Below are 14,185 nucleotides of genomic sequence, written 5' to 3'. Positions count from 1 at the left end.
GCCTTGTATCTGTTGTGTTCGGCTTAATCAACACTTTAGTAGTAGACATTGAAGTTCCTCATGATAAAGCAACATATAATTGTCCGTGAGAAAATATCGGAGAAGGCAAATATACACCAACATTTGGTATAGTTTGTCCTTGAGCTTTGTTTATATTCATTTAAAAACAAAGTCTGACTGGAAAATTGTTTTCGTCTAAACTGAAAAGGATATCCTTCATTTTCAGCTAGCGAAAGATGAATTCCTGGAAAGATGACATGTTTCCCCATATGTTGTTCAAGCATTATCTCTGCGTTTATGACGTTGCCCTTGAAGTCTCTGCACACCATTCTTGTGCCATTACACAAACCATTTGATGGATCTAAATTCCTTAAAAGAATTATTGGACAATTTTTCTTCAAGACCAACTTATGTGGAGGTAATTCATTTGGAGTCAAAGAGTTCAAAAAATCGACGTCATAGTTTATGTTTGTCTGGTCAATAGTTTCATCAAAACTGTTGAAAATTTGTTCTTCTCCAAGAAACATGGATATAAACTTATCATTCAGCTTATCCACATGCTCATCTTTCGGCGTTAATATTGCTCGATTTGTCATGTACTCCGCCGAATATGCATTCCTTGCTAAACTCGGAAAAATGGCTGCGATAAGTCTTTTCATAGAATTTTCTTGATTGTCATACTCAATTACCATATCATCTAGAATTTTGATATTACCTTCAGCATCCATCGGTTCTTCACCATTTCCAACACTTAGTAAGAATTTGCTGAATTGTGGATCATTCTTGGATCTCATATTTATGGAGAAAGTGATTTTTTTCATTATGCCTCATAAATAAGAATTAACCAAACTTGCTAATATAGTCTAGTAGACTGTAGCTTTAGGAACAACCGGCAATACTTGTCTGAAATCTCCTTCAAAAACGACGACTTTTCCACCAAAATCTTGATCATTCCCCATCACATCTTTTAACAACTTATCTACATTTTCAATTACCCATTATTTTGCCATAGTGCTTCATCCCATATGATCAGTTGTGCTCTCCGCAATAACTCTACAGTTGCACTTTATTTGAAATTGAACATTCAATTGTTTCATCAGAATTTATAAGTATTTTAAAGCGTGAATGTGTTGTTCTTCCTCCTGGCATGATCCCTGCAACAACTCCGAGTTGCAGTTGCAAGAGCTATGTGTTTTCTTAATCTAAGATGAGCTAATAGTGCACGATATAAGAAAGGCTTTCCAGTTCCACCGGGTCCATCTATGAAAAAAATTCTACCTTCTGCTTTCTGTATGGAACTCAAAATAATAGAAAATGCTTTTCGTTGGTCATCATTCAACTTTAACTCTGCATCTTGATCTTCCTCAGGAATTTCTATCGACATCTTATCTTGTATCTCTCTGGAACAATTATTTTGTATATTAGCATCACAAGAAGGAATTGTGGAAAGATTCTGTAGTAGCCCCACCGTATTTATACTATTCTTCATTATGTAATTAAGTTCACATATTAGATTCTAATATAGCTAGTTGTCAAATAGAGGACCGTAGTAATCCAATTTTTATATGGGATTAGCTGATTAAATAAGAAATATAGATTCAATTATTCATATTATTATTTGGGCAGCCCAATCCATATATGTAAGTTTAGTTTCAGCCCAATAGTGTTATTATTTGGGCCTAGGACTTTATTTGGTAACTACAGTCCAATTATTATTTATAAATTCAGTTTTAGATTAGCCCAATAACTGTTATTGGCCCAAAGTGTAATAAGAAGCCCAATTTCATTAACCCAACTGTTATCCTATTCTTGAATGGATTGATCAGATCGAATTGGCTGCATTTATCTTGTGAAGAAACAAGATTTTTGTGAAAGAACACGTAGAGCATGATACTACACGTATCTTCCAATTTTACACTCAACTCTCAATTTTACACACAGCTAAATCCATCAAACCGACTCAAACGAGTATAAATACGATGAGTTACCATAAATCTCATTTTTCCCCATTCTGCAAACTCCAAAAAGTAGAGTAAATATCCATCCAAAAACATAAATCATCCCTTGCAGTCATCACAGCAAACAAGCAGGTAGTATTCTTTCTACAACTCAATTTTGATGAACATCTATTTCAAGAATACATCTACAGAATACATCAATTTCAAGAACAGCAGAGATAACATCAATTTTCTTTAACATCTACAGAATACATCTAGTTACAACAGTTTATTAATCAATAATAACCCAAATAGAAGGCTGAGTCTTATAAAAACAGTCTTCGGCCGTTGATGAACTGCCACGATGAAATCATCTCAAACCATCTCGAATCACCCATTCCTGGAACAGAAATTAGTTTGAGATTTATTAGTTTGCGAGGTTAAAACTGAAATAGAAATTAGATTGGAAGTTTGCTGGGATGAGATTTTGAACTGGTGATTGAAATAGAGAAAGTGGAAGGAGAGGTTAGCAGCGGCAGGCCGCGAACCACCGCGACGGAGGAGCGGCTGGTGGCGGCAACCACCGGCGCTGCCTGAGCCACGGCAGCCGCGGTGGCTGCAGTAGAAGAGAGGGGGAGATTGAGCAAGAGATAGTGAGATAGAGTGTGAGATAGAGTGTGAGATAGAGACAGACAGCAGGAAGAGAGTGAGAGGCAGAACGAGGTAGAGGGAGAGAGGAGCGGGGCAGGCGGCGGCGAGCGCCGGCGCTGCAAGCGCCGTCGTAGCTTGCGGCGGCCGCCGCGCCCTGGACAGAGAGAGAGAGCGAGAGATCGAGAAAGGGCAGAGAGAGAGGGAGTTCGAGGGAGAGAGCAGAGATAGAAGTAGAGAGAGAGACAGGGACTTACCTGAGTCAGAAGAGGCGGCGGCGTGACAGAGACGACGGCGGGGCGGCAGGCTTCGCCGGAGAGACGAATTCCAGAGGGGATGAAGAGAGGTAGAAACCCTAGGATTTTGATTTTATAATTTGGGGATTGAAACATAGGGAAAAGAGAAATGGAAAGAAAGGAAGGGGGGAGAGGAGAGGCAGACCTCGCCGCGCCGGAGGCGGCGAAGGCCGGCGACGCTCACCGGAGACAGGGAGAGAGAAAGAGGACGACAGAGTTGAGAGAGAAGTTAATTTGATTCCTTTTATTAAAGGGAAGAGTATAGGATTCTTAATTTATTTAGTCTAAAAATAGTGAATTGGGCTACTAATTATTGGATCAATTAAATTCTGTTGGGCTTTGGATTAATTCTGTAAATGGCCCAGATTTGTTTAATTGGACCTTTGAATAATTGTTGGGCTTTGGATTAATTCTGTAAATGGCCCAGATTTGTTTAAGGGTAATTTTAAACATAGCCCCCAATTTTCTCATTGTAGCCCTTTATTTGAAAAAATAATAAAATTAATTATGATTGTACTATTATATCCTTATAACCAACATTTAAAATTTATAATAAATTTATAAAAAATAATTACAAAGAACACATAAAATATCATTATTTATATAGCCTCAACTAAAATAATTGTAAATAATTCATTTATATAGCCCCAACTCAAAAATTAAGAACATCAAGCGTGAAGAACATGAATATTTTTCTTTTCCTGAGTAATAACCGAAGTCTTTATTTCACCAGCAAGAATTTAATTTTTTTTTTCTCCTCCTTCCGTTACAACCCACAAATTCTCTTTTCCTCTTTCTCTTTGTCTAGCAGATCTGAATTTTTGTTTTCGAAATTTTCGTTTTCTTATCATGGCAGGAAGATGCAATATATACAACTTTGAAATTCAGAAAATCCTCAATATTGTCCATCCCAATTCTTTATAATTACGGGAGTCGAGAGGCATGTCGATTTTTCAGCACCAGCAGCTTCTCGAATGAGGAAACTGCTTTGTGTTTCTCGGGTATTGTAGAGGTTATTGCGCAGTTTAAGCTGTTGGAAATAAAGCACAAATCTCAGAAATTCCACTTCCTCTGTTTCTAGGATTTAGTTTTTTCGCAAATTCTCCATTTATGAAAGCTATATCAATCCCTTGGCGATTTGTCAATGTTTTATTTTGATAATTTTCACTTCATTTGGGCGATTGATTGGGAATTGATGGCGGCAGAGTGGCACCAATTCCTTCAATCAGTGTTGTGAAAGATATTATGGACTAGATTAGGATATATTTGATATATTCTAATACTAAGTAAGACAGTTCAAGTGTGAATTCTTTAGTCGTAATTGTTGACTCAAGTGTGAATTCCTTAGTCGTAATTGTTGACTAAGGAAGACAAGACAATTTAGAATTGTCTTCTTCGCTTATAAATAAGGGAGCTTGGTCTTACGAATCGATATATGAAAATATACGAAAACATTAGAAGAGAAAACACCTAGAGAGTACTATGGTTTCAATCGGAGATTTCCTAGCTGTCGAAGATTGAAACATGCACTGGGAATTGTTCCTGCATCGGATCGACATGTACGTGGATACCTTAGTAGTGGATTCACGGCAAGGATCGAGACGCACGTTTACTACACAACAAGTAAGTTAATTTTATTGTTGTGTACGTTTGTAATCTCTACACATGAATCAATTGTAAATCTAGATCTTTTCCTTGACTGTTATTTCCGCTGCGTATCATTAGATGATGTCAAGGATAACCAACAGTGGTATCAGAGCCCGGGGCTCGATTTATAATTGTAATTGTGTTCTAATTAATTATGGGTTAATTAAAATTTTGATTTTAGAAATCTGTTTACAAAAATTAAATTGAGAATTTGATTTTGGAATTGAATTTTGGAATTGGGACTTTTGTTGCTGGGTCCTTCACCGGATCTTGGCCGACCGCCTTCTTGGACAGAACGGCGACGGTGGCTCGGGGCTCGCCTGTGTGCAGCGCCCGACCACCAGCCGGCAGCTGCGTCGTGGCTTCAAACCGACGCGCCGCTGCATCTCTATGGCAGTCCCGCCATTTCGGGCTTGGAGTCCGGCGGTGGAAGGCGAAAGCGTGATGGTGGTGTTGGCGGCGAGAACTCTTCTGCTTTCTCCTGTGCAGACGTCTTTCCTCGACGCTAGCTTGGACGCCAACGCATCGGCGACCGGTGGAAACCATCCGGTAGGACGCGATGTAGTCGGCGTCGCAGATGCAAGCAGCGGCGGCGTGGCTCCGGGGCTCCGGGCGTGGCGACGGGAAGGAGAAGGAGGCAGCCGCTGTTGCTGCAAACTCCTTTTTCCAAACCCTAGCTACTAAGATTGGGTTTTGGGCCGCTGGATGTTTGGGCCCGGTCTGGGCCTGATTTCTGGTGGGCTGCGAAATGCTTTGATAAAAGGGGCTGGGCTTTCTTTTATTCTAATGTCCTAATTGGGCTTTAACTAAAAAAAAAAAAAACTGTTATTAATTTAGAATTAATAATATTAATCCCAATTTCAGAATTAAGTTTATTAATTAGATTAATAAATCTTGATTACTATTATTTTAGAAATAATAATAATCATTGTGTGTTTATATTAATTTGGAATTAATATAAATTAGGTTAATGAATTTTATTTAGTATTATTATTTTGAAATAATAATATTGAATGTATATTTATATTAATTTGGAATTGATATAAATTGACTAATTCATTAATTTGATTTATAAATCATGAATTATTATTATTTTTGAAATAATAATATTTGATGAGTTTTATATTAGTTTTGAATTAATATATGAAATTATTATTTTTGAAATAATAATGTTGTATTAATTTGGAATTAATACAAACTGATTAACACATATTTTAATTGGAGAATAAAATTTTAATTGGATTAAGGAATTTTATTCGTAGAGATTTTATGTTGTTTTGTGATAAGCATGCTATTTGATTTTATGCTTATTATTTAACTATAGTAGTTAGAGACCGCTTTTATGCTTGGGTAGGCGGCGCCCTGTATATGTAGTCCGCGTTACTATGTATGGGTAGGCGGCACCCAATACGTGTGGTCCGCATTTCGTATGCCTGGGTAGGCGGCACCCAGTAATTGTTTTGCTATTTAATATTGGATATTAAATATAAGCAATTAGTATCACATGTTAAATCCCCATTAAATATAAGTCTTTGTGAAAGCACAAAACGCGTCGTCCATCATAATTGTTTGAGCAACCCATCCTTTTCGACCAAGAGTATTTACACCCAAGTGTTTGCTCTAGTCTACAAGGCCAAGGCTCATGCATAGGTTGGCACCGTGTGATGGGGTTGACTTGCTTGATCATTTGTGGCGTGAAACTCGACCAAAGTGATTAGAGGACGCAGATTAATTGGATTAATCAACCAAGAGTTGCAAAATGGTTGTTGCAATTGGCTTAGAGGCCTACTAAGTAATATTATTGTAGTCATCAGCCCAAGCAGAGGCTGCATAATATTGACTTGGATCTTGGACCACTATAATTTATGTTTGATAAATTCGTATTTTATGTTGGGGTCATAAAATATGCAAAAATAGTGGGAGCTAATCAAGACAAAATGCCTTGTTTGATTAGTATAATAATTGTGATCTTATTTGGTCGATTTTTTATTGCTTTCTTTTGTCTCTGTTTATTTATCTGCAACTGTTTTGTTATGTTTGTTGGATACGGTAAATTGACTAGGTCAAACTTTCTGGATTGACCGCGCAAGTTGCGTTTGGTGCTAAGGCTAGATAGGATTGATTATGTCTTAGAGAAATCAATCCACATCATCTTGAATGTGACTTTAGAAACTTTCAAAATGTTTGACATTGAAGGTTATAAGAAACATATGGATGATGTAACTTCTGCTAAATGTGTCATGATTGTGTCTATCGGTTTGGAACTGCATAAACAACATGATCACATGTTTCGATTGAGATGTTGATACACCTGAAGAGTGTTAATGCTTTAGAAGCTAAGGCCATAAAGTATAAGATACTCGTGGATCTCTTAAGGATCAATCTACATGGAGTAGACAAAATCTCTATGAATGTCTTGAAAAAGATTGAGTTAATTGAGAGGATGGCCACGATTGGGACGAGACTATTCGATATTTGTCTCAATCAACTTAATCTTGCAGTAATGATCTGTCTCATTTGTGAACTTCATAGTGAATTCAAAATGAACAATAGGACAGTGACACTGCCATGAGTTTCATGACATGTTAAGGAACGATTTTGAATCGTCTTCCACTAAGGACAAATAAGTTCTTATGATTAATGCTTCTGCCAATTCTAACCCAAAAGGAAAGAAAAGGTAAAAGAATGATCAAAGAACTAAATTTTGTATCCTAAGGTGGAAACCAAAAGAAGCAGAAGTTACCCAAAGATGAAATGCCTTTTTGTCAAGAAAAGGACACTGGAAGGAATAATGTTTGATGTTCAAAACATTGGATGTTTTGATAGCAGGATTTGGTATGTTTATCATTGAGGTGAACATGTCTACTAACAACTCATGCTCCTGGGTATTAGATACGAGTTATAATTCACACATTTGTTAAAATGTGTGTTGTCTAACTAAAACAGGAGAGTGGGACCAAGGAAATTTGACTTACGCATTTGTTTTGAGCAATAGTTGTTGCTAAATGCATAAGGTCTTATGGATTTGATCTATCTTTGGGTTTGTGGACATGTTAGATTGTTATTTTGTTCTTGGAATTACGAGGAATATAATTTCCATTCTCGTGTTAGACATTGAAGTTTTTCATTCCATTTTGCTTTGCTTAATGGAGATGAAAATATTTCACTTGAGAATGCTTTATATTTGCTCAATGCGAACAAAATATCCTCAATGTGTAAAATAAACTATCACAAGCAATGCGAATAGTCCGACTTAACTTTGGCATGTAGGCTTGGTCACTTAATGAGAAATGATTAACAAGATCGAGAAAGTTAGACTATCTCACACTTTTTGACGTAAAGTCTTAAAGTGCTTGTGAAATCACATCTCAAGGTTAAAATGACCAACGAGCCACTTTCTAGGAAAAGAATACAAGCTAAAGTACTTGAGTTGATTCACATAGTGATATGTGGACTGTTTCCAACTTAAGCACAAAGTGGATTTTCGTACTTCACAACTTTCACAGACGATTTCTTAAGGTATGGAAATGTGTATCTTATGAAACACAAATCAGAAACTTTGAGAAATTTATGGAGTTTAAGTTAGGAGTCGAGAAATAACTTGGAGAAGTATTTAATCTCTAAAATTAGATCGAGAAAGAAATACTTAAGCCATGTGTTCGTCGATTGCTTGAAGTCATATGGAATCCATCCACAATGGACTCCTCTAGGGATACCTTATTTGAGTTGGGTATCCGAAAGGAGAAATCGAACATCATTAGATATGATTCGATCCATAATGAGCTTCTCAAAACTTTCAGTGTATCTTTGGGACCATGCCTTGTTTATTATTGCTTATATTCTGAACCAAGTTCCACTTGAATTAGTTGAGTAAATATCATATGATTGTGGTATTGAAAGAAGCATAGTTTTACACATATGTGAACCTTGGGTTACACTACATATGTAGAGAAAATGCTCGCTGATTAGTTGGAATCAAAAGTGAGAAATGTTACTTTGTGGGATATCCGAAGAAAACACGAGAATACTACTATTTTCTTGGAAAATATAAGTTCTCAGTTTTAGGATTGCGATGTTTCTTGAAAAGACTTGGTCTATAGAGAACAAGATCGTTATGACTTAGATCTTGATAAGATTTTAGAGCCACAAAGTCAACATGGAGGAAGAAAACTTATTAGATGGTCTAAACAAGGATTTAGTGGGAGCTGTTCATGATCTTATTGGTACTGATGCACTACTTAGAGCGTCAGACACATCCAATAAGAGCAGTATTGAAGATTATGCAGAAATGCAAGATTCTTCAATACGGGGGGAGATATGACATTGGATGTCGAAGATCCTTCATCATGATATAGCGGATCAACTTCCTCAAGTTCAGAATCACGAAGAGCCTGCACAAATGCAACGTCATATAAGTTCTAAAGAACGTAAACCAACTAAAGAATGTATCTATTGATCTAGGATCAAGATGATAAAGAATTTGGAATTGGTGATGAACTTAGAACTTATGCGAAACTATGATAGTCATATATTCTTAGAAGTGGCAAAAAGCCATAAAATCTAAAATGGATTGGTTAGACCTTAACTGAGTCATCATCTGGGGTAATATCCATTTGATGCTAATGACAATGTGCAAACCTGCAAGGCGAGGTTAGTGGCAAAAGGTTATATAATCACTGTGAGAGCATTGATTATGATGAAATCTTTTCACTAATTGCTAAAGTCAAGTCCATTGAGATTTTGCTTGTTGTTATGAACTAAAACAAACTTCTAGAATATGGAACAAATATTTTGACAAAGAAATCAAATCGTTTGATTTTGGTCAAAAGCAAAGAAAATATTTGTGTTTATAGAAAACACAATAATGAGAACACAATTTTCATCATTAAATATGTATGACATATTGAAAATGAAAATTATTGTACTCATGATGCAATCCATGAAAGACTAGTTGTAAATTTCCTTCATGGTGAAGGATTTGAATAAAGCCTATTATATCCTTGGGATCCAGATCTATTGAGTTTGAGCTAATAGACTGTTAGGCTATCAAAATCCACTTACATAGACAAGATGTTAAGGCGATATTCCATGAAGAAGTCCGAAATGACATCTACCAATGGAATATGGCATCTTTTTGTCAAGGAAGGATTGTCCTTCTAATGACAATGAGATTTAATGCACAAAGAATGATCCTAACGCTAGGGCAATAGGATGGTCATGAATGTCATGATTTTCACTACACAAGGTGTAGTCTGTGTGCTTAACATCGTTGACAGATTTTAAGAGATATTAGAAACAAAAGATTATGTTAGATCAAGTTCCCACATAAGAGGACATAGCTAATCCTTTTGACCAGTTGTTATGCATTATGAATCATAACAAGCACTTTGAGTGTTTGGGAATTGGATATCTTCGAGACTGGCTTTAGTCAGTGGGAGTAAAAGTAATATGTCTAGAAATAATCTGTGTTGAGACTTATTACTTGATCACATTTATGACATTTGATGTCACTAATGGCATTATGCATTTATTTGATTGATTACTTTGATTATTTGTTTTCATTCAATTAAATGTTCCCATGAGTTAATACTGTTGCTAATTTAGTGGGAGGTTAGCAATAGAGTATAACTCTTAAAGAGCCCCAACTGAGGATCATCAAGATTGAGATATTGATGATATGTTATAAGTTGGCATGCGATCTGTATCACATTCTTAGAGAATATAGTTGTTCCCACGACTATGAGATATTAGATACTCGTGATAGATGCATGGATACTTTAGAGAGTATTGGCATACCCAACTAATATATCATTTGTTTTGGTGTCTATGATTATTGGTGTGTGGAGTTTGTGACAGTCCTTTGACTTGAGGGCAATGCTTATCTTACTTATTGAATGGTATACTTTGACCAAGTACAATGCTTGCACTCCAACCAAAGGGGTAGATACGGCTTGTGTTGGGTATATCGGGATATAAGGGAAGGTGGTAGTTGTGCCAAGATAGGATTCATTCCTCGATTTACATTTCGAGAAGAACACTCAGTTTCTCTATATTACTTGACCGTTAAGTCACTGGCCAGTGCAATTGATATGTTTGAACTTTAAAAGTTGAACATGATCGATGGAGGTCATTTAATAAAGATGAGATAAATTGATAGAGCTATTAGAAAGACACAATGGCAAATTCTAGGCTCTATCGAGTGGTTCGTGAATGAAAGGATGTTACTATATCTTCGCATAAAGGTTTGTTTACAGAATCCACGTAAACGTTCTTCATATATCGAGTTCGCTACACAACGCAGTCTAGGAGTTTTGTGTAGACTTTAATTTGATTATCGTCGATAATGGAGGCCTAAAGGGTCACACTTTATGTGTATTGTTGATTCGCTTAAGAGTGCAAAGTTAGTGCTTGGTGTTTAATCTAATGCTAGTCCAAGTGGGAGATTGAAAGATATTATGGACTAGATTAGGATATATTTGATATATTCTAATACTAAGTAAGACAGTTCAAGTGTGAATTTTTTAGTCGTAATTGTTGACTCAAGTGTGAATTCCTTAGTCGTAATTGTTGACTAAGGAAGACAAGACAATTTAGAATTGTCTTCTTCGCTTATAAATAAGGGAGCTTGGTCTTACGAATCGATATATGAAAATATACGAAAACATTAGAAGAGAAAACACCTAGAGAGTACTATGGTTTCAATCGGAGATTTCCTAGCTGTCGAAGATTGAAACATGCACTGGGAATTGTTCCTGCATCGGATCGACATGCACGTGGATACCTTAGTAGTGGATTCACGGCAAGGATCGAGACGCACGTTTACTACACAACAAGTAAGTTAATTTTATTGTTGTGTACGTTTGTAATCTCTACACATGAATCAATTGTAAATCTAGATCTTTTCCTTGACTGTTATTTCCGCTGCGTATCATTAGATGATGTCAAGGATAACCAACATGTTGTTTGAGGTCATCTTTTGGTACTTGCTAGCGAAGCTATTCACGCATTCATAGATTGTGCTGCTGGTGGTGTCTAAACATTGATTCCTGCCCAAATTTGTTCTTTGCCTAGTTCGAGTAGGTTGAATTTTGGGGCACATGTGCAATTCCTTGTTCTTGTGTCGTGGAGAGATTTAAATTGAAGCTAATCCAATTTTTGTAAACCTTAATAAATCATAAATTTTAAATGGGAGCTATAAGGATATAATTGTAAAATTATAATTATTTTTATTATTTTTTCAAATTAAGGGTTACAGTGAGAAAATTGGGGGCTGTGTTTAAAATTACCCTTTGTTTAATTGGACCTTTGATTTATTCAAACGAACTGCATTATTATTATTTGAGCCCAATAATTTATGTAAATAAGATTAACTATTTATTTATACTTCGAAGTAGTTAATTAAAGCATTAAATACAGAATTATTTTAGTTAGTAGTTAAACCTATATTAGATCATCTTAGAATCAAGCTCTTTAAAAAGAAAGAGGGAATTTATAATAATTCTACGTTAGTATTTATTTTTAAATTAATGTGAGTAGAATTGATTAACGCCAGAGTTATAGTTATTGCAGTTTCAGTCTAAGTTGGTTTGTTGATAAGTTTGTCAAACAACTAGTCTCCATTCCAAGATTTCCAATATAAATAGGGTTAATTGCCGGAAAAACCATATACTTTTTGGAAATTTGGTTTTTTCCCATGACAAAAAAAACCTGAACAGAAATCCATGAATTGAACAATTTATTGCATTTTTCCCCCGCGTCTATTTTCCGGCGAAATTGAATCCGAGGTGGCAATCGGAATTCCAGCGTGTCATCGCCGGCAATTAAACGACGTCGTTTCATGATTTTTTGACAGTTGAATTAGAAAATCTTCAACGCCCATGGACGACAAAGAAGAGGAGCCACCCCCAGAAACGCCCGATCTCCCCACAATCTCCAATGAAATCGACCGCTACATCTCGTCGCTGGAGTCGGGCGGCGACGCCGCGCCCATCGTCATGGAGAAATTCCTGATGCTCGTGGAGGAGAAAATGGACGGCTACGATTCGATGGAGAGCCACGTGAAATGGAGGCGCCTGAGAGAGGAAGACGCGGCGTGGTTCCTGAACGCCGTGGATCGCGTGACGTCGCTGTCGAATTCGCTGGCCAATTTGGCATCCGATTACAAGTACGCCTACACGATCAACCGCGCCTGCAGCGTGGTGCAACGCGCCATGTCGTATTTGGAGGGGGAATTGAAGGTGCTGCTGGAGGAATACACCGCCGACGACGCCGACATCACCTCCGATCTCATCCGAATTCACCACCTTCGCCAAGGACCAGTTTCCGGCCGAGCGGAATCTCTTGGATTCCGTCTTCCCGGCCACCCCACCATTCTGGAGACCCTCTTCCGCGGCCTCACCTGCGGGATCACCAAGCACATCCTCAAGTTCGCCGAGGCCGTGGCAAGAAGATGGAGAATTTTTTATGCTTAGGGCTGCTGTGAGGGTTTTGGGTTGAGGTGAGGTGGAAAATTAGGTGTTAGGGTGAGGTGGAAAATTATGGTTAGGTGGCAGCCACGTTGGATCGGACCTCCATCGGAGATCGCCGGAAAATAGACGCGGGGGAAAAATGCAATAAATTGTTCAATTCATGGATTTCTGTTCAGGTTTTTTTTGTCATGGGAAAAAACCAAATTTCGAAAAAGTATATGGTTTTTCCTGCAATTAACCCATATAAATATCACCTTAAAACCAACATAAGTGTTCTTTAAGTTAGATCCATATTATTTTTTCTCGTTATTTATTTAGTTAGTTAATCTATATTGAAGGTCATATACAAAAGAAGGTGAATCCATAGTTCAGAATCACCTGAATCATCAGACCACGATCAGGTGGGCTTTCTTATATAAAAATCAAAGTTTAGATTATGCTGCAGTTGAATAAAATCTTGCGACCTATTATCATTGCCTATCAATTTTAAGATTTATGTATGATACCTATCTGGCACCAGCAGTTAATCGAATTCGGATCATGTTCTATCCAAATGTTAGACATGATTAGTGTACACAAGGGACCGTGAGCCGATCAAGCATATCGGCCGGCCTAAGACTGTGAGCCGGTTTAGCATATCGGCCAGTCTAGGACCGTGAGCCGGTTTAGCGTATCGGCCGGTCTAGGATCGTGAGCCGGTTTAGCATATCGGCCGGTCAGTGACCGTAGAAGGTGGCCACCTTCTCGGCACACAGTTATTATTGTAGATATGGTAGAGTACAAAAGAACATAGTCTGATCAGACGAGCTTTAGTACAAGTAAATGACTAGTGGGTGCAGACTTTTTACTAAAACCTCTGTACGCCATGAGAAAAGGCATGATAATTTACAACTTTAGTATGCATGTACATATCTTTGGCTTGTGTCCACTGAGTATTTTATACTCAGCCCTGTATGTATTTATAAACGTGCAGGTTGAGCATAGACGATGATGAGATGGTGTCGAGCGGTCTTTTGTTTTGTTTGAATGTATATTTCGAGATGCATGTCTTCAACATGCCTCTCCAGTCAGTCTTCCGCTACGAACACTTTTTTTTTTTTTTGTAAAGATCACAATAGGTCTTCTCTATTGTGATTCTCTTATGTAAATTACATCTTTGGCTTGTGAAATCCTTTCAAGTTTATAAAGA

General features: G+C 37.3%; 1 protein-coding gene and 1 long non-coding RNA gene across 2 annotated transcripts in view; both read right to left on the bottom strand.

The window, feature by feature from the left end:
• The window catches only part of LOC131016821 (putative late blight resistance protein homolog R1C-3), a 629,159-nt gene that overhangs the window by 94,943 nt on the left and 520,031 nt on the right, over positions 1-14,185 (bottom strand). The window lies entirely within an intron of this gene.
• LOC131017005 (uncharacterized) lies at positions 2,040-3,124 on the bottom strand. Its single transcript, XR_009099313.1, has 2 exons — positions 2,843-3,124; positions 2,040-2,337 (listed from the first exon to the last, which is right to left on the bottom strand). It is a non-coding gene; the product is annotated as an uncharacterized LOC131017005 (long non-coding RNA).

Source organism: Salvia miltiorrhiza, chromosome 3 (assembly GCF_028751815.1).
Source record: "Salvia miltiorrhiza cultivar Shanhuang (shh) chromosome 3, IMPLAD_Smil_shh, whole genome shotgun sequence".
NCBI lineage: Eukaryota > Viridiplantae > Streptophyta > Magnoliopsida > Lamiales > Lamiaceae > Salvia > Salvia miltiorrhiza.
Note: the sequence above shows the minus strand (reverse complement) of the source record. Positions and strands in the feature narration are given on the sequence as shown.